General features: G+C 33.2%; 1 long non-coding RNA gene across 1 annotated transcript; it reads left to right on the forward strand.

Moving 5' to 3' along the window:
* Positions 1-11975: 11975 nt before the first annotated feature.
* Positions 11976-25721, forward strand: LOC123523470 (uncharacterized). The gene is made up of 3 exons (XR_006681112.2): positions 11976-12213; positions 13290-13386; positions 22745-25721. It is a non-coding gene; the product is annotated as an uncharacterized LOC123523470 (long non-coding RNA).
* The last annotated feature ends 395 nt before the right edge of the window (positions 25722-26116 follow it).

Consider the following 26116-nt stretch of genomic DNA (forward strand, 5'->3'; position numbering starts at 1 on the left):
TTTTTTCCCAAAGTTCGCCCATTAACTCGTTCAGATATGGTTGCCTTTCAAGTGGGAAGTTACTGCTTTGGTCCTAATGACTCGGATTAATCTTAAGACCCGACTGTTTTGAGACATACGGCATATTTAGTGTTCAACCCGTTTACAGTTGGACACTACGCTGCCCTCTTTGATTGTGTCTCACGGAAGAGGGGGAGGACTCTATGATGAGCAGTTTTTAAATCCTACCAGGACTGAACTGTTTTGATATCTGTCTTCTGGTACGTGGCATTCCCTGTTTGATATTTATCTTTGTTTTTTACATAATGGACACCACCATTTTCCTGCTATACAATATAAAATTTAGTTCGTGAAGGAAAAGAATGAATTAATAAAGGTTAAGTAGACTTGAGAGATATAACATGCGTCATATTATTGTATTTTGCAATCCTTAAAACAATATTCATGATTTTATACAAGCTTTTTGCTTTTCATCGTTCCTAACAGGACCCCTGACGTCAATTTCGTCTTTCATTTATGAATGAAACATCGCCTTGTTTTGCAAACAAATTTACCGTTCAAGGACGATAGTCTGAGAGAGAAAAAAAACACTAGCCTTGAAGCTTGACTTCTTTGCTATTTAAAACATTAATGGCAACCGGATAATCATGTACACGTTTTCTGAATAAATGTTTACAAACACGTGACTACCTTATTTTTATATGAAAGTACCAACGTAATATGTTTTGATATCTTATCTAAGCAGTGTCCATTAAATAAAACGGGAACAATCATAAAGAGTCTTAATGTATCGATTATTGTTTTATTTGTTTGTTTTGTTGGATTTAACGCGGCATCGACACAGATACAGGTCATATGGCGACTTTCCAGCTTTGATGGTGGCAGAAGAAACCAGGTGCTCCTCCGTGCATTATTTCATCACGTACTGTTTTATTAGATTTTGGAACAAGCCAGTAGTGACTGCTAGTCAAGTGATACCGACATTTAAAACTAGAATAACAAAATTTTGATATGACAGTCACGATAAATGACAAAAATAAACCACGGTCTTATAATAGTCTTTGTACTTAAAATTAGAATATTCTGGATTTCGTGAACTAAAATAATTTTTGTTGATAGGTATAACTGGAGCTGACGTGTTACAACGTGGCAATTTTGTTTGTTCAATGAAGTATTGTCTTTGTTCTTGAATGTCAGGAAGTGTTGTCTTTGTTCTTGAATGTCAGTCGTTCAATGAAGTGTTGTCTTTCTTCTTGAATGTCAGTCGTTCAATGAAGTGAGGTCTTTCTTCTTGAATGTCAGTCGTTCAATGAAGTGTTGTCTTTGTTCTCAAATTTCAGTTATTCAATGAAGTTTTATCTTTGTTCTTGAATTTCAGTTGTTCAATTAAATTTTATCTTTGTCCTCGGATTTCAGTTGTTCAATGAAATTTTATCTTTGTCCTCGAATTTTGGTTGTTCAATGAAAGTTTGTCTTTGTTCTCTAATTTCAGTTGTACAATGAAATATCATCTTTGTTCTTGAATTTCAGTTGTCCAATGATATTTTATCTTTGTCCTCGAATTTTGGTTGTTCAATTACATTTTATCTATATCGTCGGATTTTGGTTGTTCAATGAAATTTTATCACTGTTATATGCTTCTAAGAATACAATTATTATTTACGTTTGTTTTTTTCGTGTTTAATGATATTGTTATTGTATTGTTCTATTGTTATAATGTTTTGTCATTGCCTGTATTTCAATCATCTACACAATTACATTCTTAAAATCATTCTTGCATACTGGACAGGTTTCACCGTGTTTTTGCTGATGCTGGAAAAACTCATGTGCCGAAATTTATGACTGAATGCGTAAATTCATACGCTAAAATGATAAAATAATGCTTAAAAGAAAAACATATATTTTATTTGATTTCTTGTTTTAATTGAAGAATACGCCTAGCAAGAAAAAGAATCTATCACTAGTTGAAGGTGCGGATAGAAATATCTGTCTCTCGAGTTACCGCCTAAACAGTTACCATTTGAGCCAGATATTTCCATCTGCACATTCAACCAGTGAACGATTCTTATAATCATACTTAGTGAAATAGGCTTCATAATGTTCTCTCTTTCATTGATTTAGCACTTTCATTTTCTATATTCTCATTTTATTATAATATGTTGTCAAAGAAATATTGTTGCATTTTAAAAGTTTCCCCATAATCCTTGTCACAAAAGTGTTTAAGTACTCTCATTACAAATAGCCTTTATTTTAGTAATTCGGTTATTGTCCAAATTGAGGTTCTTTTCAACGCATAACTTATTTTTAAACTTTATTTCGACACCTCTTAGTGTTATTATTTGTTCAAAAATATGTAGTTTTCCGATGTATGTGGCATACTAATGAGCGAATTTTATAATCTTTGATTTATGTATGTACGTTTTGATGAAACATATCTTAAACTGGCTTAGTTTTTTTTAAAATCTGTTTGCCATAATTCACTTCCGCTATGAAAAGGGCCAAATAATTTCATTTAACTCTTTGTACAATGGTATCTGTAATGATAGCTGTCATGTTGCTAATGACGTTTCCATTACCTAGAAATTATACTTTTAAAAAATGAATTGCAAAAAGAGTGATTTTCTTGAACAAAACTGAGAAAAAGTGAAATATATTTTATCATATTTTATCAAAGAGTTAGCATGAAAAATTATATTATTTGTACAATAACAAGTCACAATGTCAGTGCGAAAGCAACAATTGTATTTATTGTTTGTAACTCTGATGAATATGAATATGAGTCGTCAGTATTTTGGCAGCAAAAAAAGCGATGTTGCTCATTGCAGACCTGGAGAAGTCTTTTGCGCATGTCCGGAAGTGATTATCAATTGAAGCGCACGGCAAAAATACGCAATCTATTGCATGTCCGCACGCATTTAGTGTATAATATGTATAAACTGACTAAAGGTTAGGGCTAGTATTGCCATGGTTACAAAATATATACATTACAGATACTTTTTATTAAAATTGCTTGAATCCGATATATACAGGAGTCTTTAATTTATACAGGCGCTCCAGGTTTGCAGTGAGTCACAGTCCAAAAGAAAAAAGAAAGAGTAAAAAAAGCAAATCTGAAACGTAAATATTTGTTAAAAATAATTTTTATATTGGTCGTCTAGTGTGTGATATGACCACTCAGGATGTTAGAAATGTCTTGAAATTTCCGGTTTTTCTATTTCCGCTTCTCACGGCTAACTTCACAAGCGTAAACTAAGTAGGAGAATGAAAACGGCAAGAAACCCGGAAACGATATATAGCTGGAGCTTATAAATTTACTTAATTTAATTGCCGCAGCCATTTTGTTTTAAACAAAATTCATATCGGAAAATTACTAGCGGGATGTGGAATATATCCTTTCTCCACGTGACGTCTATTGACCAATAGAATTGCAAGAAATTTGTAGAAGGCGTGATAATCTACCGTGTTCGTTGTTTATTGGATTTTGCATGATTGTTCTTTCATAGCTACAGACATAACAGTTAAGCATTTTGAACGTTGCTTGTAAACTTTCTTTTGTTACAAGCCGTCATTATAAATTTCATGAGTTGCTTTTTATAATTTGCTGACAAACTTATTTACATTAAAGACCCATCACAAATGAACTGACCTACTTTCCACCCACATGAAATTCATGAAAACATTCTAATAATACCGTCAAAAAAACAGCTGTACTACAAAATGACGGATGGACAATTTAAGGCCCTGACTGAAAAATTGTATCTGCTTAGTTTTCCTAGCTATTTTAATTCAGTGAATCTTTTTGAGGTCTTAGAAACAAAGTTAAAAATGTATTTCACATTGTAGAGGAACAGAATATGGCGTGAGCTTGACTAGATACATCAAGTACTGTTTATAGTGTTACATTACTTTCACAAAATTGTTAGATAGTAAAACATTCAAGTCTTTGCCCCTTTAGGACATTTACGAGAGTTGTTACTGTGCAACGTTTAGCGCAAATGCCGGTGGTCTATTACTGGTTATAATGCAGTAATTCGGTCCAAAATGTGCTTCCGTGGTGTAGTCGAAAGAAGTCCCTAATAAATAGATCCTAATTTTTCCATTTTTCGCGCATTTGCGCGTAAATCGGGGGCCAAATGGGCATTATTTCACTCGTGGAATGAATTTTACATAAAATAGGACACGTTTCATGCTAATACTCGCATGTTTTCGAGTTGTTTACTTGAAAACGAAAGTAGGGTGTTTATTCTGCGGACCGCTTTCTGAAATGCGGCAATATGAGGGTACCTGACTTCAGTTGAGTTGCATTTCACTGCATACTATTCAACACCCCTTTTTCTTTTCGTTTTCTTGAAGCAAATGTATGGATATCTTGTGGAAAATAGGTCTACGATGGAGTGAAAATCTAGAAACTGTAACAAAATTGGTCTGAAGTAGCTGAATTTTATATGAAACAAAGAACAATTTCTTTTATTGGTATATAGCCTATAAGAGCTGAAATAAGACTTTTCTCGAAACACATCACAATTAGTTTTCATAGTCATAAATCGATTGTATATGTTATAAAATGATGTTTTCAATGCAAAATAATCATTAAATTTGAAAATTTTTGAATTTTGACCATATTTTGAGTATATGCGCCTATTTCGGCAGCAATTTCTGCAATAGAAAGGCCAATATTTTGTCTCCAGAATGTGTGAAAATGCACAAAATGCGTCCATTTGAGTCTTATTCATGACGGAATGAATGATATTTCAGAATCAAAGTGAAAAATGAGGCATACAGGTGAAACTTTTACCAAAATTTACAATGAAGCGACCATAGAGCCTAAATTTAGCGCAGAAAATGGGTAGGGGGTGGCCTCACTTAAATGCCTATATTTCTCTAAAATCTCGAATTTTCACAATGAAACCTGTTAACATGTTCGGTATAACATCTTTCTTGAAAATAGAGATGAAAATGTTATGAAATTTCATAAAAAGATATCTCTTATAGGTTATAATGCAGTAATTCGGTCCAAAATGTGCTTCCGTGGTGTAGTCGAAAGAAGTCCCTAATAAATAGATCCTAATTTTTCCATTTTTCGCGCATTTGCGCGTAAATCGGGGGCCAAATGGGCATTATTTCACTCGTGGAATGAATTTTACATAAAATAGGACACGTTTCATGCTAATACTCGCATGTTTTCGAGTTGTTTACTTGAAAACGAAAGTAGGGTGTTTATTCTGCGGACCGCTTTCTGAAATGCGGCAATATGAGGGTACCTGACTTCAGTTGAGTTGCATTTCACTGCATACTATTCAACACCCCTTTTTCTTTTCGTTTTCTTGAAGCAAATGTATGGATATCTTGTGGAAAATAGGTCTACGATGGAGTGAAAATCTAGAAACTGTAACAAAATTGGTCTGAAGTAGCTGAATTTTATATGAAACAAAGAACAATTTCTTTTATTGGTATATAGCCTATTACTTACTGATTCTCTTTTGATGTTAAATATTATCCGACACTTCGCATTTAACAAAAGAAGTGTGAAAATGTTTTTAGTTAGTTAAAAGCGAAAAAAATCGGTTTTTATCTAAAGGAAATACAAATGCAGTTGAAACATAGATGCCTGCCTGTTTATGAGTTCGAAGACGGAAAGTAAAGACAATGCACTGTATGGTTGTTACTATTTATTTCTATGCAAAATGTATGCATATTTTAATGATAGCTTATTAATACTGTTGTTATATGTTATGAAATTATATTTAACAATATAGGCTATCGGAGATAAGCAAAATAAATTATTTGATCTAGAAATGAGTTAGGTTTTTGTAAAAATGTGTCTCATTCTGAGTAATTAATCTAAATATCTCAGAAAAAGCATAGATACCAATAATTTTTATTGCTTCTTTCTGTTGTTTAGGATAAAAGCTACTTATTTCCATTGAAAAAAATACGATAAAATGTGCAATTTTTGATAAACTTTTAGTATATCCGAGCAATTTTATCAGAAATAAAAAAAATAAAAGATTTTATTGGAATTTTGGAATTTATTTGTATCACTTTTGTACTATCCAATGTACTGAAGTAAAAATTTAAGAATATTGAATAAATTTGTCATGAAATTTAATTCATAGTTTGCTTCAGTTCTTTTTTTTCTCATTGGAAAACCAAGTTCAAATTGGTCATGCGTTTATCCTGGCTATGTCTTAAAAAACGGGCATGGTGACATACCATAATCAACGGTGAAATTGATAGAGTAAATATTGTAGTAGATGTATGCAAAATTGAAAAAAAAGCTCAGTACATAGAAAAAGCTCAAGGAAGTGTCTTTTAAAGCTACTTGTCAGTTTGTAACTGTAAATACAAAATTACTTTTAAGGGCACGACTAAGAAAGACGGAAGACACCATTCCACTCCCAATTTTCATTTTTTGAAGATCTTTTTCATGTGATCAAACTAGTAGAGCCAAAATAGACATAAGACTTTCAAAATAATTCAGTATAAGGCAAAGGTGTGACCTCAAAGTTCTGCTTTGAATGTCCGAACTGAAAGAAAATGCCTTTCTGAGGTACACTGGAGCTATTTCATTTAGATTTTTGTACATTAAAACCGCTTTTTTGAAAAGTAACACTTTCGAGGAAATGTCAACATTTGAGTATCCAATTCTTTATCCAGAGTAAGCCTGGTGACCTTCTACTAAATTATGTAAGACAACTTGTTTTGTCTAAAAAAAAACACCCCAAAAAACAACAACAAAACAAAGCTGTCTCTGAGTACGCATGCCAGTTTTTAAAGAAGTTTGGCAGAAAATTGTCACCAAAAGTGTTAACTCTTGTTTATTAGTGGGGTTCTATTGTAAATAATGACGTGTCGCACTATGCATACAATTAATTTAAAATTGTTTCTGCTTACTTACTCCCCAGGAAAGAAATGCTTTGATTAAAGTAAAAACGGGAGAAATAAGTTAGTAAGTTTGAAGCTTAGAATTCTAGTTCATGCATCCGCAATCTGTCGCATTGCAACCTCATAATTGTTATCTTATGGTGTTAAACAGACGTACCATTACTATATCCCTCCCACCCCGACAACAATGTTAAGATCAGACTTGGGAATATTTTCTTTACATTAGTAACCAAAAAACTAATTTTGCATTTGCGACGTATGTGACCAACATCAGTTTTACATTATTTAAATCAACTAGGTTTCACGTTTGTTGAAAGTTTTTACATATGGTTTTAAATGGTTTCACATTTGTGACTGTTTTCACATTTGTAACCATTTTTATATTTGGGGGTTCTACAATGGAGTAATGATACAAACATTCAGTTTATATTCTGCAATTTGCAGCTCATGTAAAATCTGTTTGATAACCATCGATCTAACCTCCAAATTATATCGCACATTCCAAAGAAATGACTTTACGCACATGATTACATTCAACCAAGATTTGATATCAGCTGCACATCTATTGCATACGCTATCTGTGCAGATGTTCATACATTCGAAAGTATGAATGTGGTACACTACTACCGCCCATTTAATGAACATGTTATATTCATACAGGCAATGATGTATATAAAGAATTAGATAAGAATGCATAGCTGTTATAATACATACATTATGTTTGGGTTTCATAATCACGGAGAAGCAAAACAAACCACAGAAATAGTGAAATTGTTCTGCCATTCATAAAATTCATCACGAAAAGAAGCATGTGAACAGGGAAAATAACTGAAATACCAAAACGTGCAAATATGCTATTTTCCTCGAGATCTTGAACGACATACAATGGACTGTACATTCCAGAGAGTCAAGTTGTCTTGTTTTAAGTATATCCCTTTTTCCTGTTTCAGATGTTACTTCTTCTAATAAGGAAATACCAATTGACATGGTTTACCAGTAGAAAACAAAATTTGACGCCCGCAAACGTGTTAATATTTTATCCTTCAGCTTGAAAAGCTTTGAAACAGATATTTTTTGAAAATTTGATATATTTTAACTTGAAAGCGCGAGAGGCGTTGTTAGTGACGTGCGGATGTTAAAAAGGCTCTCCACATATTAAGTCAATATTGTTATAGATTCAGCCTTTATATATATATTTTAAGTATCTTATAAAGTGCAGCATCCTGTTCCCAATGCAAAAGCAAAATATTGATCTGACTTTCAAGAAAGGATCTTTTACTGATTATAAAGTTCGCTTTGAAAAGACACGTATAGTTGAAACTTTCAACATTTTTTGTAGAACTGTTGCATGTAAACTTGTCGAACAACTTCTATAAAGTTTTTTGTTTACACATTTTCTGCAAACAGAAATGTTTTCCTTCTTACTCTTGTCTGAAAGTGAAATTCTTAACTATTTAACTGCATTTGGTGCAAACAAAATCACTGGCTTAGCTTGGTATACCTTTGCGTTTTTATCAAGGATGGGTGACCGGTCATTTTATGCCCCTTAACACACATTTTTATCAAAGGTGTTGTACCTGATGATCTTAACTCTAATTGTAATCACACCATTGTCTTGATGAAGGTATATCAAGTGGTTACACTTAGGGCTATGTCAGCAATAGTGAAAACTAAGCGTTTGTTAGACGCTGATGTTTTTGGAAAAATTGTTTACGGTCAAAGTTTATCTAATGTAGAAAATACTGTATGCTTTTATTTGTTCTTAGTTAATTAATGGTATAGATTAGTTCCATAGCCTACTCAATTCTTTAGGCGACCAATCCTAGAATATCGTGTTTTATGCTACAAGAAAAATTTTCTTGCTCAGCATACTAAAAGACTGCCGATAATGTACTTAATTCAGTGCCTTTTTGATTATGCTTGTTCTGTCCGACTGACGAGACAGTCACATTCGTATGTGTTTCGCAAAAAAGATATAATTAGAAATCCAGGTTTAAACAGTGTTATGGCTTTTGGCATTAGGTATCTATAGATGACGAAATATTTACACTCCGAATACAATTTATCCGCATGCGGTAGTCAGGCTTCATGTACTATCATTATGCTCTATTTTATTATTCATATATACAGTATATATGACAAATGTAAACATTAGATAAGTCTTGCAGGAACAAATTCTTTCGAATGTTAAAATGTTCCGTTTTAATTAACTCCAGTGTAAGTAAATATCAGATTCCAGTGAACAAACAACATGTTTATACTGGTTCTATTCACCTACCCGACTGTAAATTTATTTAATATTTATTTTTTACACATAATACAATTAACTAAATAACTGCAAGGACCGACCACAGTACAAGGTAAGACCACATTTTGTCTATGTATATGCCGAGTATTTGTTCATTCAAATAGGTCAAAGTATGAAAAGTTCAGGAAAAGGTGTGGGACAGCTAGGTTTATAATAGCTACATAATTATTGCCCTTAAATAATTAAACGTCTATAAATGATACAATATGCTATGAAGTTATGTGCCTCTGAGGAAACATTAAACAAAGTTTGAACGACAAAGTTTAAAACATCAATAGACAAGTCGCATATTAAATGATAAAACGTAAGATCTATTAGTCGCAGACTATCATAAATCAATCACCTCCCCAATTTTCAATTACATTTTGACATATTTGTTGACATACGCTGTGAACTAAACATTAAACGGAGAAACGAACTGGAATTTTCCATCATAGAATTTTATGCCTCTCGTGAAACAGACGGGGTTGATTATTTTGCTCAATTTCTGTGTGTCTTTGGCCTGTCTGTCTGTCGGTTTCCAGACCATAACATTTCCGGTCAATGACCAGAGAACGGTTAGGTCAACAATTCTCAAACCTACAGTGCCCAAACCTCAAAGGATAATTGCCAGTAGTCACTGTTTTGGGGGTCATCAGGTCAAAGTGCACGTTCACAATGATCTTGAAACTGAAACTTTGTCCTATTGTCGTAAAACTGAATATGTTAATTGCCTATGGGATAAGTAGGACAAAGATCAAGGTTTCGTTCACTTTGATACTGTTAAAAAATCTACTCAATAGCTAAAACTGGTTTTGTTTACCGTTTTCAAACATCATGATGCGCGTGTTAAGTATTTTGGATATCCTTTGGCCAAAGACCAATATCAGACTGACCTCAAAAGTGGAATTATTGTTCTCGGCTCAATAAAAAAAAGTTAGACCTACTGCCTTTAAAAATCATTGGATGATTACCAGTGGTCTGCAAATGATTCATTGTTCTATATGTCCGTAGGTAAAAGGTCAAGGTCACATCGCCCTAGAGACTGGAAACAGTTATAGCTTAATATCTAAAAGCACTTGTGCCTACTGCTTTCAACTAAATAGAATTATCATCTATGGCCAACAGATGATCTCTTATTATGTTTAATATTTCATGGAATGATTGACTGAGGAAAAATAATGACCCCCTTTGTTTTTGGCTAGTACCTCAAGGACAAAGGTGACAAAGAGCTTAATAGTGAGAACAATTACAATTACTGCAGACTATGTGGTATATAGCCTTCAAAATAGGATGTTTCCATGTAGTCAGTGGATGGCCTTTCTTTGTTTAAAGGTCCAAACGTCAAGATTACATAACACAAAATTGCATACTAGTATGCAGTCATCACTGGGGCAATTGTGTTATACAAACAGTCTCTTCACATTATTGTATTGTTCTTTCACAAATTGTCATTGTCAGAAAAAAACTAATACGTTTTGTTGTAGTTTCAATGTAAATGCAAAACATACTGGTGTCTGTTTTTAATTTACCTTTAGTGGACATAAAAACACACATATGCTCTCATTTAAAAAATAGTCCTGAAATACATTATTGGTAAAACATAGATTAATACTTATATACCTTCACTTGTCTCTCATCGTTCTTTAGGATAGTTCTATTACTTGTCAGCCCACAGTCAGAATAATGTGATTGAGTGTGGTATCACGGTGCGATATTCCCCTAAGGCAGCATAATAAAGTAGGGCATTATGCTCACTGCTAACAGTAGACACTCTCATTTATATGACTGATACAAAAGACGCTAAATACACACTTTCACGATATATGTGGCTTATTACATATATCGTGAAATACATTATTGGTAAAACATGAATTAATACTTATATACCTTCACTTGTCCCTCGTCGTTCTTTAGGATAGTTCTATTACTTGTCAGCCCACAGTCAGAATAATGTGATTGAGTGTGGTATCACGGTGCGATATTCCCCTAAGGCAGCATAATAAAGTAGGGCATTATGCTCACTGCTAACAGTAGACACCGTCATTTATGTGACTGATATAAAAGACGCTAAATACACACTTTCACGATATATGTGACTTATTACTAGTATGTTTAAGTTTTGAAGATTGACGTAATTAAGTCTATTTGGCCATAACTCACTTAGACTCTTAGACTCTCTCGAAAAGACTCGAGACGCGATATATGACCATTTTGTGTCGATTCGCCGTAAAACCCAACTCACTCACTCTCGAAAAGAAAATGACAGACATTATCAACAAGATTAAATATTATGTAAAGAGTATGTTTATCATTTTTATCCGGTGTTGGAAAATGATATATTCTTGGGTGGATAAATTGCCAAACCGACAGCGATTTTCTCAAAGAAAGGATAAAAATATTTATATCTTTTATTGCATAACACATGCATTAGAAGGAATGTATCAATTGTAAATTGTGATATTTTTTTGCTGGAAGTTGCAAAGATCATGTAAAATATTTATACGTATGTTACTTGATATCATTCGATCTGACCTTGAAATCGAACTTCGCATTCCAAATGAATGACTTTACAAAAGCCAAGATCTGATCAAAATATGGTCCATATCAACTGAACACCTGTTGCACATGCTATCTCAAAATATTTTGACGTTCGGAAGTACAATATACTGAAATACTATAACCTGAGTGTATCCGCCTTTTTAGATAAATATATTTCATTCATACTTGCAATTACATATCAAAAGTATTAGATAAGAATGCATAGTTAATATAATACGTATCATGCTTAGGTTTCAAAATCATGAAGTAGCGAAACAAATAAATAGCGAAGTTGTTTTGCCATTCATAAATTTTATCTCAAAAAGAAGCATGTGGTTATGCAAACAAGTGGACGTGTAAATAATGAATAAAAAACCGAAACGTGAAAATACGAAAAAAAAACTAGGTCATGACGTGACGTCATTTATGTGGATGATACAGAATAAATCCTGCAAACAACACACGGAAATGAAAATCATCCTAAGTACATAAGGAATGCCGTGAGTACATTTACAAAAACAGTAATACTATTTTCTTTCCAAAGATAAAATAATGATAACAAAATTGAAATAGTTCCAAAAAATCTCGTCAAATTTGCTTCAAATGTACGGATTTTCTTAGTAGCGTATTCGAAGTTTTATAAAACAAGGATGAATATCCAACAGGGAATGCTACGTTCCAAAAACGGAAAATCGGGACTTGATCAAATTCTACATTGTAGAAAATTGATTCACCAGAACGTGCCGAGTTACCTTAAAACGGGCTTTAATTGTTTTTATCAATTTAAATAATATTACCCCAAGTTTGTTTAGTCGTCCTGATACAGTTAGCTTTCAAGTAAAAACTACTTGCTCGGCTATTATGAAACATTTTATATATAGGATGCAATTCTTTCCCGCCATTTTCTTTCTGATATTTATAGTATTTAATTATTGAACTTTATGAACCGTGGTTTTATCAGGATAGAACGTTAATGCAGTTTAGTAGACTCAAGAGATGTCATATACGTCATTTTGTGTTTTGCAATGATAAACGCTGCTTTTCATTGACAAAAAATATGTCGCGTGATGTGTCATTTTATATGTATATGAATGAAACACCGCCTTACGTACAGTCAGGATAATATTCATTAAAAACCTATAGTCCTGCTCGCATGACGAAAATATTTACCCGAATGTAGAGTAATATTTATACATGCAATAACAGCTTAAAATTCTCCAAACGTTTTCTTTTGAATATATATTATCTGCTGAAGGAATATCCTCAACAATCTAAAGCATTTGTTCTATATAAAGAACATGTTTCTTTTTCTTAACGTATCGTATTAATAATTTTCTTCGGTGGTTTATTAATTATTGTTCTTCGGTGGTTTTATTAATTATTGCTACAAAAACGCATTGACTGGACCAGTTATTTTGTTATTTAGATATGACTGAGTGCCATAACCGCTACTACAAACCCGATGTGTTTCTTAATAAACTAAGAAGGCATGTCTTGAACTACACCATAGAAATACAATGATTATGTCATATCACAGGGATTCACATTAATCATTTTATAAAACATTATCATTCAGTGTCCACTGTGCCGAACCGTTAAAGCCGATTTACGGTAACGACGCCTAGTGCGTGGTGATGGTAGCGAATTGGAGAAATACGTATGGAATGAGTCAGGTAAGAAGCAATTCCAATACTTATAACTTATTTACAGAAATGAAAGAGAAAGTGATCTACATACGATATAGAAAGACTACCGCATCTAAAAAGTTGTTGACTGGTATAATGGTTGTCTCTGAAACATTTGTGGGAACCATCATTACCACTGCGGATGTTGCTATTTATGCTTGATTGCCACACTAGTTGTTTCTTTATAACATATGTTAAACTTCATCTAATCTGTCTGTAATGATGTTTTATTCTTGGTTTTCGTTTTTTACCGATAAAAAACCCAAAATAGGATCGATGAAGACATTTATGTTATGCTTTATTATTTCCCAAAACATGAAATAATCATAATTGCAATAAAATATTACATATATATTATAATAAAATGATGATCGGGTACTTGTCCTGTCCTAGAAACATGCTACGGTTACTTGATGCGGAGCCACAGACACAGTTCGTGCGGACAAGTTCGTGTGTTCCGTGTTTCAGTACAAGGGGTTATACACTCTGAAAAAAAGAAGTATTTTCAAACGTACTTTATTTAGCTATATAACAACGCATAACGACTATTTAACCATAAGACAGATCAAAAATTAAATAAATACGGTTTTATTTCTTATTTCTGACAGGGCAATCAGTAAAGTACTGAACAACATCTCGGACCCATTTTAGAACATGCTAAGACTTCATTCAATGTAGGCGTATGCCGAATTTTTGTCTTCAGTTCAAAGATCAATGTACGATACGTTTATGAAAAATATGTTTTAGGTTTTGTGAATTTGTTGTGTATATATTAGCTATTTATAGCTTTTTAATTATTAAAGATCTAAGATGAATGTTCAAACGGGAAAGTCTGAATGTCATCCGCTAAATAATAAATGCCCTATAATTAATAAATGGCTTATAATGCTAGCAAAATATCATCAATCCACCCTCACACTACATAATAGCTTGTTAGGATTGTAGTTTAGGTGATACGGGGAGTGTTCGTTTATTTTGATTGTCGAGGTAGACCACAGGTGCGCTTTTAATGCATTGTTTCACCCATTGACTGACACACGAGCTTCCGTATGCCAGAAAAATGGCTTTATCACATGCAGAATCCTACACCCAAAGTAAGGTGTCGAAATGACATCAGTGAGGGGCAAGTAATTCGAAGTCCACAACCTTAACCACCCGGCCAGGGAACTCCCTTATATTCAATTACTGCGTTATACGTGTGTTGACAGTGGCCATGAATGAAGCATTCATAAATAACTCATTTATAGTATCGTAAAACCCTTAATTGTTTGTTCATAGAATTTTCTCCTAAAAGCACCGGTCATAGCTATAGCGACAACGTAAATAGATCGTTTGTTCTGCGAGGCGAATGTTTTCGATGTGTTGTTTCTTATTTGACTTTGTCAGACTGAAAGACGCAGTTATCCCATCGACATCTACGCATCATAAACTGTAATGATACTCATTATTGATTAATAATGAAATGTTGATTAATCATTTTTAATATGACATTTGAATACTAATATTGAATTACTCTCATAAATAAATGCTTTTTATCGCATTGCTACTAAAACATACCACCCTGTTATATTATGAAGGTTAAATTGTTCGCTTTTGTTTGATAAAGAGTTAACGCCTTGTATTCGAACATTCAATAAAATGTTTTGATTGATTTGTATTACGTGAAAAAATATTTCAAAAAAGTAAAAATGTTTAAAAAGCATTTCAAAATGATGGATTGCCCGGAGAATGCGAGTTATGGAATATTTCTTTCTCCATACTTTACACAAAGATAGAATAACGTATGTTCAATCTGTGCATACTATATTAGTATGCTCTCAGGCATTTAAAGATATTAAGTTATTTCTTTTGGTGTATTTATTATCGAGTACTTTTGGTTTAGGTGTACCAATAGACATCTTAAACAAAAAAGATATAAATATTTTATCAAAGTATCTATCAGATTGTGAACATTGATACACTGATGTAGGCATTTGTTGTCAGTTAGCTGTCGTAAACAAACCTTATGGACTGGCTTTTGTCTATCTTCTGTCTGATATTTAGACAAGCTGCTGGCAATAAATGTCAATGCATATATATATTGCCAAATGAAATGCATTGTCGATGATCTTAAAGGGACTAACTCACACATTTTAGGCGAATAATTTCTCATAAAAATCCATAAAAAGTGAGTACTCTAAAAGAAACTAGTGGTACAAACTCACTGGCATAAGATTTTGCAAGATATTCTTATAAATAACCAAACATATTGTGCAGAAACCGTTGCAACGCTTTTGAAATAATGCAGAAAATTTACATTCTCCTCGCATTTTTATTTTCACCCACTTTATCATTTTCCAGTGTCATAAATACATTCTATGCCAAATTTGTTGGAAATGAACATGTTGAAAAATTTCACCCAAACTGTGGGCGATTAGCTTTAAATTTAACATTGTTTTCCGTTGCTTTTAGTTAGGGAATTTCAATATCTTGTCAGCAGATTCCAACGTATCATTAATGTGATACTATTCATTTTCGTTTTACTTTCATACGTGCTTATTGTCTTCTGAGAAATGATATCAATTTTAGAATTGTAAATTTACCTCTCTTAGATGAGAGTGTACCAAGTGTTGTATCTTTTGAGATAAATAAGATATGCTAGAACGTGTAGCCATTTAAAGATCAAATCGAGCAAAACCTTTAATAAAAGTAATAAGTATATTGCTGATAGATTCCCCCCAAACCCCATACAGGGCCACCATTAAAATAAACTGCGAAAATTTGTAATCGTAATTCAGATTTGGCTTTAAAATTAAGAATTTCAGAATTTATTTGTCATTAAAAGACACTTCCAGAATCAATATATATATACCTGAAAACTGTTTTGTTTGCATGATTTGTCCTACTTATATGATAGAAAGGAACGGAAACAAAATGTTAAAGCGATATAATTATGCAAATCAGATTTAAGATTATGTGAACATGCACTTTGACCAACTGGCATTAAAATGACCTTTTTATCCCCCAAAAAGAAAAAAAAATCGGATCTCAGTAGGATGTGAACCTGCGCCCTTCCGTTTCGCTAACCAAAAAGTAGCTTTGGCCCAACTCTCTAGACCACTGCGCCTCCGTTGAATTTTCTAAGTGTGAAGATTCAATAAGTTATCTTTACCTTGAACTTGACCCGTATGACCAATATACAATCCCAAGTTTGTTTTTTCTATAAGCTACCTATAGAACAAGTTTAATATCAATGCAAACTAAAGTTATTGAGTGGAAATCATTTTTTCTATTTTTAACAATAGTGACTTTGATCTTGAACCTAGTGACCTCATATATAATCCCAAACTTCGTCTCTATGCAAGCTACCTATATACCAAGTTTCATTTGAAACGGTCACTCCTAACTCAAGTTATTGAGCGGAAACCAAGAGTGGACCCGCCCGCCCGGACAACGACATTTGGCAATCTAATAACCAGTGTTTTTTTTGAAAACCTGGTTAATAAGAAAAAAACTTTTTATTCTACATCAATATTTTTTGCGTGAGTAACGCAATAAAAACGTTTCTACATTATTTAATAGGAATAAAAAAACGGACGCAAACACTTGTTTTTATCTTTTAATTTGCAGTCTCTTAAAAATTAAAGTACTTTCTAAATTTCGAAGGAAATGACTGAAATTTAGAACCGCACCTCCTTAAAAGTGAAAGGTTAATTCCTTTTCATTTCCTTCTTTCACATTTCAGCCATTCAGATGTGAAATTTATTACATATTAGACCTTCATCTATTTATTTCACTTCAATGCAATCAAAATTAGTAACAATATAGCTTTTACTGATTTTTATCAAGAACAAGAGTGCCATTATGCCTACATGTTCATAGAAATCTTAGTTTTAAATCAAAACATATTACTTATTTCCTGGGAGTGTATCTCATTATGTACCAGGAAGTTGCAATTCAGGCCCAGCCTCATTAATAGCGTCAGTTTTTTTATGTTTTGATTGAGTTAATATAATTTTGCTGCGATACATCACTTTTCAATGTTTCCATGTCAATTCCGAGCTCCTTACCCAAATATTGACTATCCGAAGCCTTTGCACTGATACTTAAAGAAAGTCTTATTTCTAAGACTTACAAAACAAACCGATATATTTACTGGAACAATGAATCAAACTTCTTAAGCCGAACGACTGCCTTTTTTTTCTTTAGTAATAAAATATAGGAGCACATCTATATTTTTAGTCTAACCACACAAATAATTCGCACTTAGTGTCAAACTCGGTCCTTAGACTACTACAATTTACATCTTGACTCGAAAGCATTGCATCTACATTGTGAATAGATACGTATTTTTACCTTATTCCGCATCAGTGAGTGGGTGGCTTTCTTCATGTACTGCGAAATGCCCATGATGTGACATTTTATGTGTTGCACAAAACCCATTTACAAGAGAAACTTTGTTGAACTATTTTTCTTTTCACCATTTAATTATCATTGTGTTAACAGTTATGTCAAGAAGACTGAAGTATCACGATTACATCGTTTTTGAATAGCCGTTGCTTGTGACTGTTTAAACAATACAAAGACATGTAAAATTCATGAATAAAATTGCAGGAGAGCAACGCCTCTTTGTTCCATCTTTTAAGTAACATGGTATCCCTATAGAATATTTAATAAATTACTGCAAGTATGAGTTAAACTTAAGGCATAAGTGGTGGTTATAGGAATAAATGTATTGATTAATTTTTAATTAAGCAAAATTCCACATATACAAAAAAACAGGGTATCCAAGTTTGCATAAAGCAACATGTTTTTTTTTTCTTTGTAAAATATACATAAAGTTTTTTTTTCGAAATTGTCATCGGTCAGAATATTTTTACACTGGGATTTTCATATTAGCTATTTTTTGCCATAAAAGTACAATTGTTAAAGATCTCTTCCTTGAAATCTTTAGAATGATTAATAACTTGTATATGGTTCTTAAATTACAATGAAGTAATCTTTAGAAAACATGTTGCAGAAATTGTGGATCAGACAGTATGTATTGCACTGCGTGCATTGTGGACCCCAACTGAGAAAACAATCTATTTCATTATTTACCATTTCCGACGTATGTTGTAAATGTTTGAAAGCAGACAAGTCGTGTGCATTCATTTAAAATATGTTTTGCGAGTATGTGACGAATATTTCATACAGCCACTCCGCCTTAAAATTTAAAGCCAATCGGGATTTGATGTCAAAACGTTCTTGTAATGATATCTTAACTGGAATGTTTGATAAAATTGCTTTAATAATGCGAAATAGACTTTAATTAAATTTCTAATACCATTTTCCGACGAATGCATTTGAGCCGTGCCATGAGAAAACCAACATAGTGGGTATGCGACCAGCATGGATCCAGACCAGCCTGCGCATCCGCGCAGTCTGGTCAGGATCCATGCTGTTCGCTAACAGTTTCTCCAATTCCAATAGGCTTTAAAAGCGAACAGCATGGAGCCTGACCAGACTGCGCGGATGCGCAGGCTGGTCTGGATCCATGCTGGTCGCATACCCACTATGTTGGTTTTCTCATGGCACGGCTCATTTACACTATAATATTGCTATTGCAACAAATCAAATGTAATTCTGCTAGTATATATAATATGAATAATTTAATTAGTTTGAGAAACAGAATTCAATATCAAATTTATGTGGGTTTTACGGCGCACCAACACAGTATAGGTTATATGGCGCCATACAGGACTGCAAATTTTGGTTCCATATCTCATTTACATCGAAATAAAAACATGAGATATGGAATCAAAATTTGCATACCTTACTGCAAAACCAAGTGTTAAGACCCTATTAGTCGCCTCTTACGATCATGCAAGGGTAAGGCAGTGGTTCCAATTGACCAGACGCCGGCTGTCAATCAAACCAATAAATCGATAAGCGATCAACCAATCAATGCGCTTGATTCGACGCACACCTCCAGACGGTGTTAATGTAAATATTACCCTCCGACATTGCGATCTCGACACCGATAAAAATAACTGATAAATTCCTTTTGAAAATGATTATATATACAAGTAAACTTATTAGAAATGGTAAAAAGGTGTCAGTAGGGACTTTGCAAGTCCGATAGTCGCTTCCCAGAACGCCTAGATTATTCCTTTTCCAAAACCTAAGTAAAGTTTTGAGAAGTATTTTCGCTGGATTAAGACTTGTGGACGTCCTCACAGACAATTGAAAGTGGATAAAATCGACGGAAACTACCACATATTTGTTTATACAATGGTATTAATATATCTAGCTTTCACTTAATTCACATTTGACCCGGGCGCCGTGCGATAAATTAGTCTAAATTTGGCATCGTAGGTGGCTACGAGCTACGGTGTATGTGTTCACATTAAATACGGGCATCGTGCCATATCTTCTTTTTTTTACGTGCTGAAGATGACCAATATATATAACCATCTGAAAAATGTTATGCCATATAAAGGCCGCCGCACGGAAATGATGTGGCCGCGCGATGATTGCTCAATATCCATGCGATTTCATTCAGTACTGCAGCAAAAGGAACCTTGTGGCAGCTCTGCGAGTGCCGTGCGTAGGTCTCATGTGTCTACAATCTCCGTACGATTTCTTTTAGGCACTTTGTCCACGGAATATCGTGCGTTGGCTGCACGATCAGCGCATGGCTTCCTAACGATGCCTGTGCGGAGATTGTGCAATGCCACCTACGACATGTCTACGGTCTACGGGCTTTCAATTAATTCAAATATGTATAAATTTTCGCTAAACAAAGTCGTAGAGGCTGCGGAGCCCGTACGAAAATCGCACATCCATACCGCCGTCCCCCCTCCCCCCCCCCCCCTCCCCACCCCACTGCCTCCGCAGTCACACAGAAAGGAGGATACGGGCAGTCTACGGGTTCTGCAGACACATCGTAGGCCATACATAAACTAGGCATTGTTGGTTTATTTCTCAGCCATAGCACTTCTTATTGGGCATTTACATAACGAGAAACTGTGAAAAGAAAGTGCCAAAATGTTCAAGTAGTAAAATATGAACTAAAAGTGTTACATTATTCGTGCCCAAACTTTTCATCAGTTGCCTCGATCAACATGTACGTGGAAAGACATCGGTGATGTGAATTCTTTTTAGGTTGAGGGAGAAGGGCTATTTATACCTAAAATGTAAATGTATCATTATCCTTCAATGCATTTTTTCCAGTTTTGCACACGGGGCATAAGTACTGATAGAGTACAAGTCGAGAAAATACTAAGGAAATATCAAACTGAATGATAAACAAATATTTTTATAATAATGAAAACACGCATAAACTTGTCAGTGATTTATTAAAGAAGCAACACAAAATTTTCAACAATAAATATCATCAGTAATTGTCGTCGTGTAGCCTTCTTCCGTCTTTTGAATATACATGCTTTCTCAATTAATTCCGTCCCCGAATGTCGGAAAATCCCAAAACTATCAATGTAAGACTCCTAACAGTACTTTCTCGAAATTCATCTAAATGTTTTAAAGACACATAATAAGACAGAAATTTTTTGCCAATCTCTTCAGAAATATCGCGTAAAGTAGCAGCAGCAGCCATTATCGATCTAAATGTCGGAGGTTTAGTATTTTGTGGTACCACGTGACCTGTAGGCGGAGCCTGGCGTCTGGTCAATTCTTTTCATACACAGATCGTCCCAGAACCACATGGGGCGAATTCAATATTAAAGAAAGTGTTTTGATACATTTGGTTGTACGTGCGAATATGACTGAACGTTTCTGTTTTGTACTGATTTTGGTCACGATTGTACTAAATTATATTACCATATGCAACTTTCACATTGTAGAGTACATTAAAGGTACACAAGACCTAAATTTCAAGTGTGGAAATATGAATAATTACTGTATGTAGTTTACATATATATGAAATTAACATGTTTATTTGTATTAACAATACGGTGCATTACGTTTAAAATAGTACAAACCAAACTGAAAACATGCGTAGCAAAACATAGTAGAAATGTGTACTTGCACTGTAGAACTGGAAGTTTTTTTTTAAAGAAAGGATTGTTACTGTGTGAAATTCATTTATGAATATAGATTCACATACACAATTAATTTACAATATATTCGATGAGGGCTTTCTCCATATGAAGATAAAAGATGGGTATTGGAAATCTTTAAATAATAATAATAATAAATTAATAATAATTCTAACAACGATAATAATAATTATAATAACAAGATAATAATATTAAAAATGATAATTATGATAAAGTAATAATGATAAAATAATAATAACAATAACAATAATAATAATAATAATAATAATTATTATTATATAATAATAATAATAAGATAATAATATTAAAAATGATAATAATGAAAATAGTAATATTGATAATAATGATGATGATTATAATAGTAATATAATGAAATTACATTAAATCAGAGGAGTTGGACTTTTTTTATTTTTAGAACTAGTGGCCAATTTTTTGACAAAACTGATTATTATTAATGGTCTTGGCTGATGGTCAACCGGTGAACATTTTATTGAAATTATTTTAAAATCGAACCAATAAGACAATTGATAAGTTCCTGATTTACCACACGCCATAGCGGCGACATTTTTGTCGAATCGGAATAACTTGAACACCTTGAGACAGTGTCATCAAAGAAACATTTCTAGGAAATCATTTTTAAACTGGACCAATATTTAGGCGATGTTATTTGGAGATTTTTATCCGCTTATTAATTCCTATAGCAATGTTTTAGACATTTTTAGTAAAGGGTTATCCAAACAACATTTGTGTGTAATTCTTCTAAAATCGCGACAGCAGTTTTTAACAAGAAGAGTTTCGTCGTAGAGTATCGGCATAGCAATTTTATGAAATTATTTTAAAATCAGAGCAGAAATTAAGGTGACATGCAGTTTGAATATTTTTTTTTAGCTCTGGCTGAATAATTTTAGAAGTCTTTGTAATGGGTCACCAAAGGAATTTTATGTAGAATTGTTTTTAAATTTGGCCATCAGTGTCTGGCATTTACAATTTTAGAATGCTCACTTTATACATGGCATGTTTTCAACAAATCAGAATCATTTAATCAGTCTTGGTAGAGTCACTGCAGAACTATTTATGTGCAATTATTTTAAAATCAAGTCAACTGTTTCTGACAAGAAAGTTTTTACTGTAATTTATTCACTGTGTTTATGTTGGGACTCTTGCGACCATGTTTTTGACAAAGCGGAGTCAATCGAATAGTCATGGTAGGCAGTCACAAAATGAACAATTTTATGAAATTATTTGTTAGAAATTCGGACTTTCTGTTTAAGGAGAATATGTCCTTTGATATTTTTTTCTATTTTTAGCTCTGGCGGTCCGTATGTGTAACCAAGAAGAACCATTTAAACAATTGGAAGAGGGCAACTCATGGAATAGTTTAAGTAACATTTTAGAAGTGGCTTCAGAGGAGATGTTGTTTGACATAAAATGTCGAAGGAAAAACGACGGACGGTGATTGATCACAACAAAGTTGTGCTCTGGTGAGCTCATCAATGGTAAAATTTCAGAACATGGAAACCCAAGATTGTACCACTTTGTTTATCCGACACCAAATATTGAGCGAGACATATCATAGTATGTAAACAGATCTGAATTACTTCATTTTCACAGATTTGTCTAAATTCTTGCATTTATTACTGTAACAGATTTAGCCGTTAAGCACGGATTAACTCGAACCGTAGATTTAAGTGAAAAGATTTTCATCGCATACTTCGCACATAAAGCAATGGTAATGAGCTATATTTATGTATTTCAGAACTGCGTTAAATTAATAAATAGCAGAATAATGATAAATTACGAATGCATAAAATATTACGTAAGACGTTTATCAAAGAAAACGAAGCCAAACAACACAGTAACATAATAATGAATTACCAGGCAAAATTGTAAATGGTGTTCATCATTTCTGTTCTCAAAGTTTATAATCTTCGTTGCTAAATAAGATCAATAAATGATATTTTGTGTGCAGCTGTGCGTGTCCAAAAACGACTCTTGCTCGTCTGAATTTTCAATGTTTGCGCACCATAAACCAGTTTAAGCTCCCCAGTGGTGTTTTTGTCACTGACCGTTCCAAGGCGGTGCCCCACTGTGTTCCTTTGTTTGTTCGTTTTGTCCTCGTGTGTTGGCTTTGTGTGTGTGTGTGTGTGTGTGTGTGTGTGTGTGTGTGTGTGTTTGTGGTGTGCACGTCTGCGTGCTGTGGGTTTCGTTTTGGGGAGGCTGTGTTTTTGGTACGTGGCATTCCCTGTTTGATATTTGTCTTTGTTTTTTTATGGGAATTAGAAAATCATACCTAGAAATACAGTTTATTCTGAGCAAAACTATTAGTTATACTACCTATACTACTTTCTTTACAATGTCTCGTCTGCCTTTTTGGGATTTCTTAGATTTAAAGATTTAATACATAAAAATACATAAAAATGATGTGATGAGGCCGGTTATTTTCCTACAAATAATGTCAGAACCTTAAACTAATTCTAACATAGGATTTTACAGATGATATATAATCTCTAATTATTCATGCAATACAGGAAAAAAGTTCTCAAAAGAAATTAAAGTCAAACTCGGAAAATTAATTGATATTTAAGGGCAGCTTCCGTTAGATTTAAATTAAAACAAAGTATTGCAAATTTATCCAAAACAATATCAATTAAACGAAATATTAGCATCATATGCATGCATTACATAATAAAGCAGTTCAAGAAGCATTTTCTAAATAATTGCTGTAACTGTTTAAGAATTTCGAGAAAATATTGATGTTATCAAGTACCCCCACCCATCTGCAGTAAGATTGTAACCTTCCAGTACTTGCTAGAAATTTTAAAATACTTTTCCCCTGATATTTGAAAGAAACATTTATGCTAGAGTATACCAGTAGTAGAACAATACAGCATATGGTCCACAGTAACGGCCACAATACGTACTAGAGACGTAAATACTGCAATATCTCAAAAAATGTGCCATGAAATTCTTGTGTTTCATTTCCTTACATACTACTTATTCCGCACTAAAAAGTTTATCTTGGAATTAGTTCAACCCCAAAAGTTAAAATGAACAGCCTAAATGCACTCAATGGTGAATTTCAGGTTAAAGTTTTTATTTTATGTTCTCAAACAATTTATTATATAGTAAAAGACTTCAGTAATACAATGAACAAATCATCATTCCGATTAAGAGGTTTTATAAGAAACTTTCTCATGGTTCTTAATTTCAAGCTTCCAAGATACTGTTGATTGAAATTCATTAGGATGGGATGCAGATTTCATAATGTTATTTTAGTAAGAAAGTTTCGATATGTTTAAGGAGATTCTCCTCTTCCATATCAAAAACCCAAAGAATCTTGCATATATTCATTAGAACAGTGAAATTTTGGCATAATTTTCTTATCTTCATGATATCCTACTTGCAAAATTACGTGTTGTCACCACTCTTACACAGTGGTGCATGTCTATCCTTTTTATTGTCTTTTTATTGATTGATTCATTTATTTATGAAGATAAAGGATGAATTAATCATGTTCGTCTGAATAAAATTAATGAGAACATAAACATTGTTTATAACGATACATGTACAAAAAAAAAGCGTTTATTAAAGTATATGTACGTTTTAGGTTTCAGGTTTTAAATTAGACAAACTATACCAATCCTTTGTTCTGAAATGCTAAAGAGAATTTATTTTGTGCATGTTGAATGTATTGAACAAGTATAAGATATAAAATGCTGCAGCATGATTAACTACTCCAGCTATTTAATTATATAACATTTCAACGTTTTTATTTATATGAAAAGAGTTATATGTGGTATAGTAATAACAATAATGATAATAACTTTAATAATAATTACGAATTAACACTACAAATATCATTATAAGAATAAAAAGAAATCAATGTTATTAGAACGACGTCAAAGGATACATAATTGTAATTATTGAGACTTGTTAGATTTTAGTTCATGTAAGCATATATATAAATAGCGGACATGATTAGCCCAAATATTGGAACTTTTTGTAATATAATGTATTTTACTTTTATGTAGTTTCATATCAGAGATGTTTTTTATATTCATAAAAGATATAGAATATAGTACACATGATTTTTTATTCTAATTGTTAAAATATGTTTCAGAAGGTTTTAAATGAATTTTTAAGTTAAATGGTATGTTTTTTATTCGAGTCTGTATATTGTCTCTTGTAGTTCTAGTTAGAACGGTAATTTACAATTGTTTTGTGTTGTATGCAAATTTTTATGTTTGTAAATGAATGAGACATAAATAAACTATGAATTCTAAATTCTGTTATAATGCCATCCAAAAAAGTCATGCTGAGTAGAGTTTGGACAAGGTAAGTTGAGTTGCAAAACATGCTAAAAACTAGTTTGTTCACGTATCTGTTCCAACTGCACAACACCCGTTTGAAGTTTTTCAGGATATGCGCTGTACAAAGGTAGGCTGGGTGTTAATTCCACACACAGATGCAAAATGGGAAGACGTTGCGACGTGCATCTGTTCTACATATTCCACACAGTTTCAGGAACTTTTAATTTTGGCTTGATCATCGTCTTGTGACACTTTGCCTCTACACAGTACTTCAGATGACTGCCAGGCTGCTGCTTGTTTTCCGTTTCGAATGGCGAGTCATGAAAGGTTCTCGGAAAATGCAGCTCCTAGTCATCGCCCTGTCTTTAT

The sequence above is a fragment of the Mercenaria mercenaria genome, chromosome 3 (genome assembly GCF_021730395.1).
Source record: "Mercenaria mercenaria strain notata chromosome 3, MADL_Memer_1, whole genome shotgun sequence".
NCBI classification, from domain to species: domain Eukaryota; kingdom Metazoa; phylum Mollusca; class Bivalvia; order Venerida; family Veneridae; genus Mercenaria; species Mercenaria mercenaria.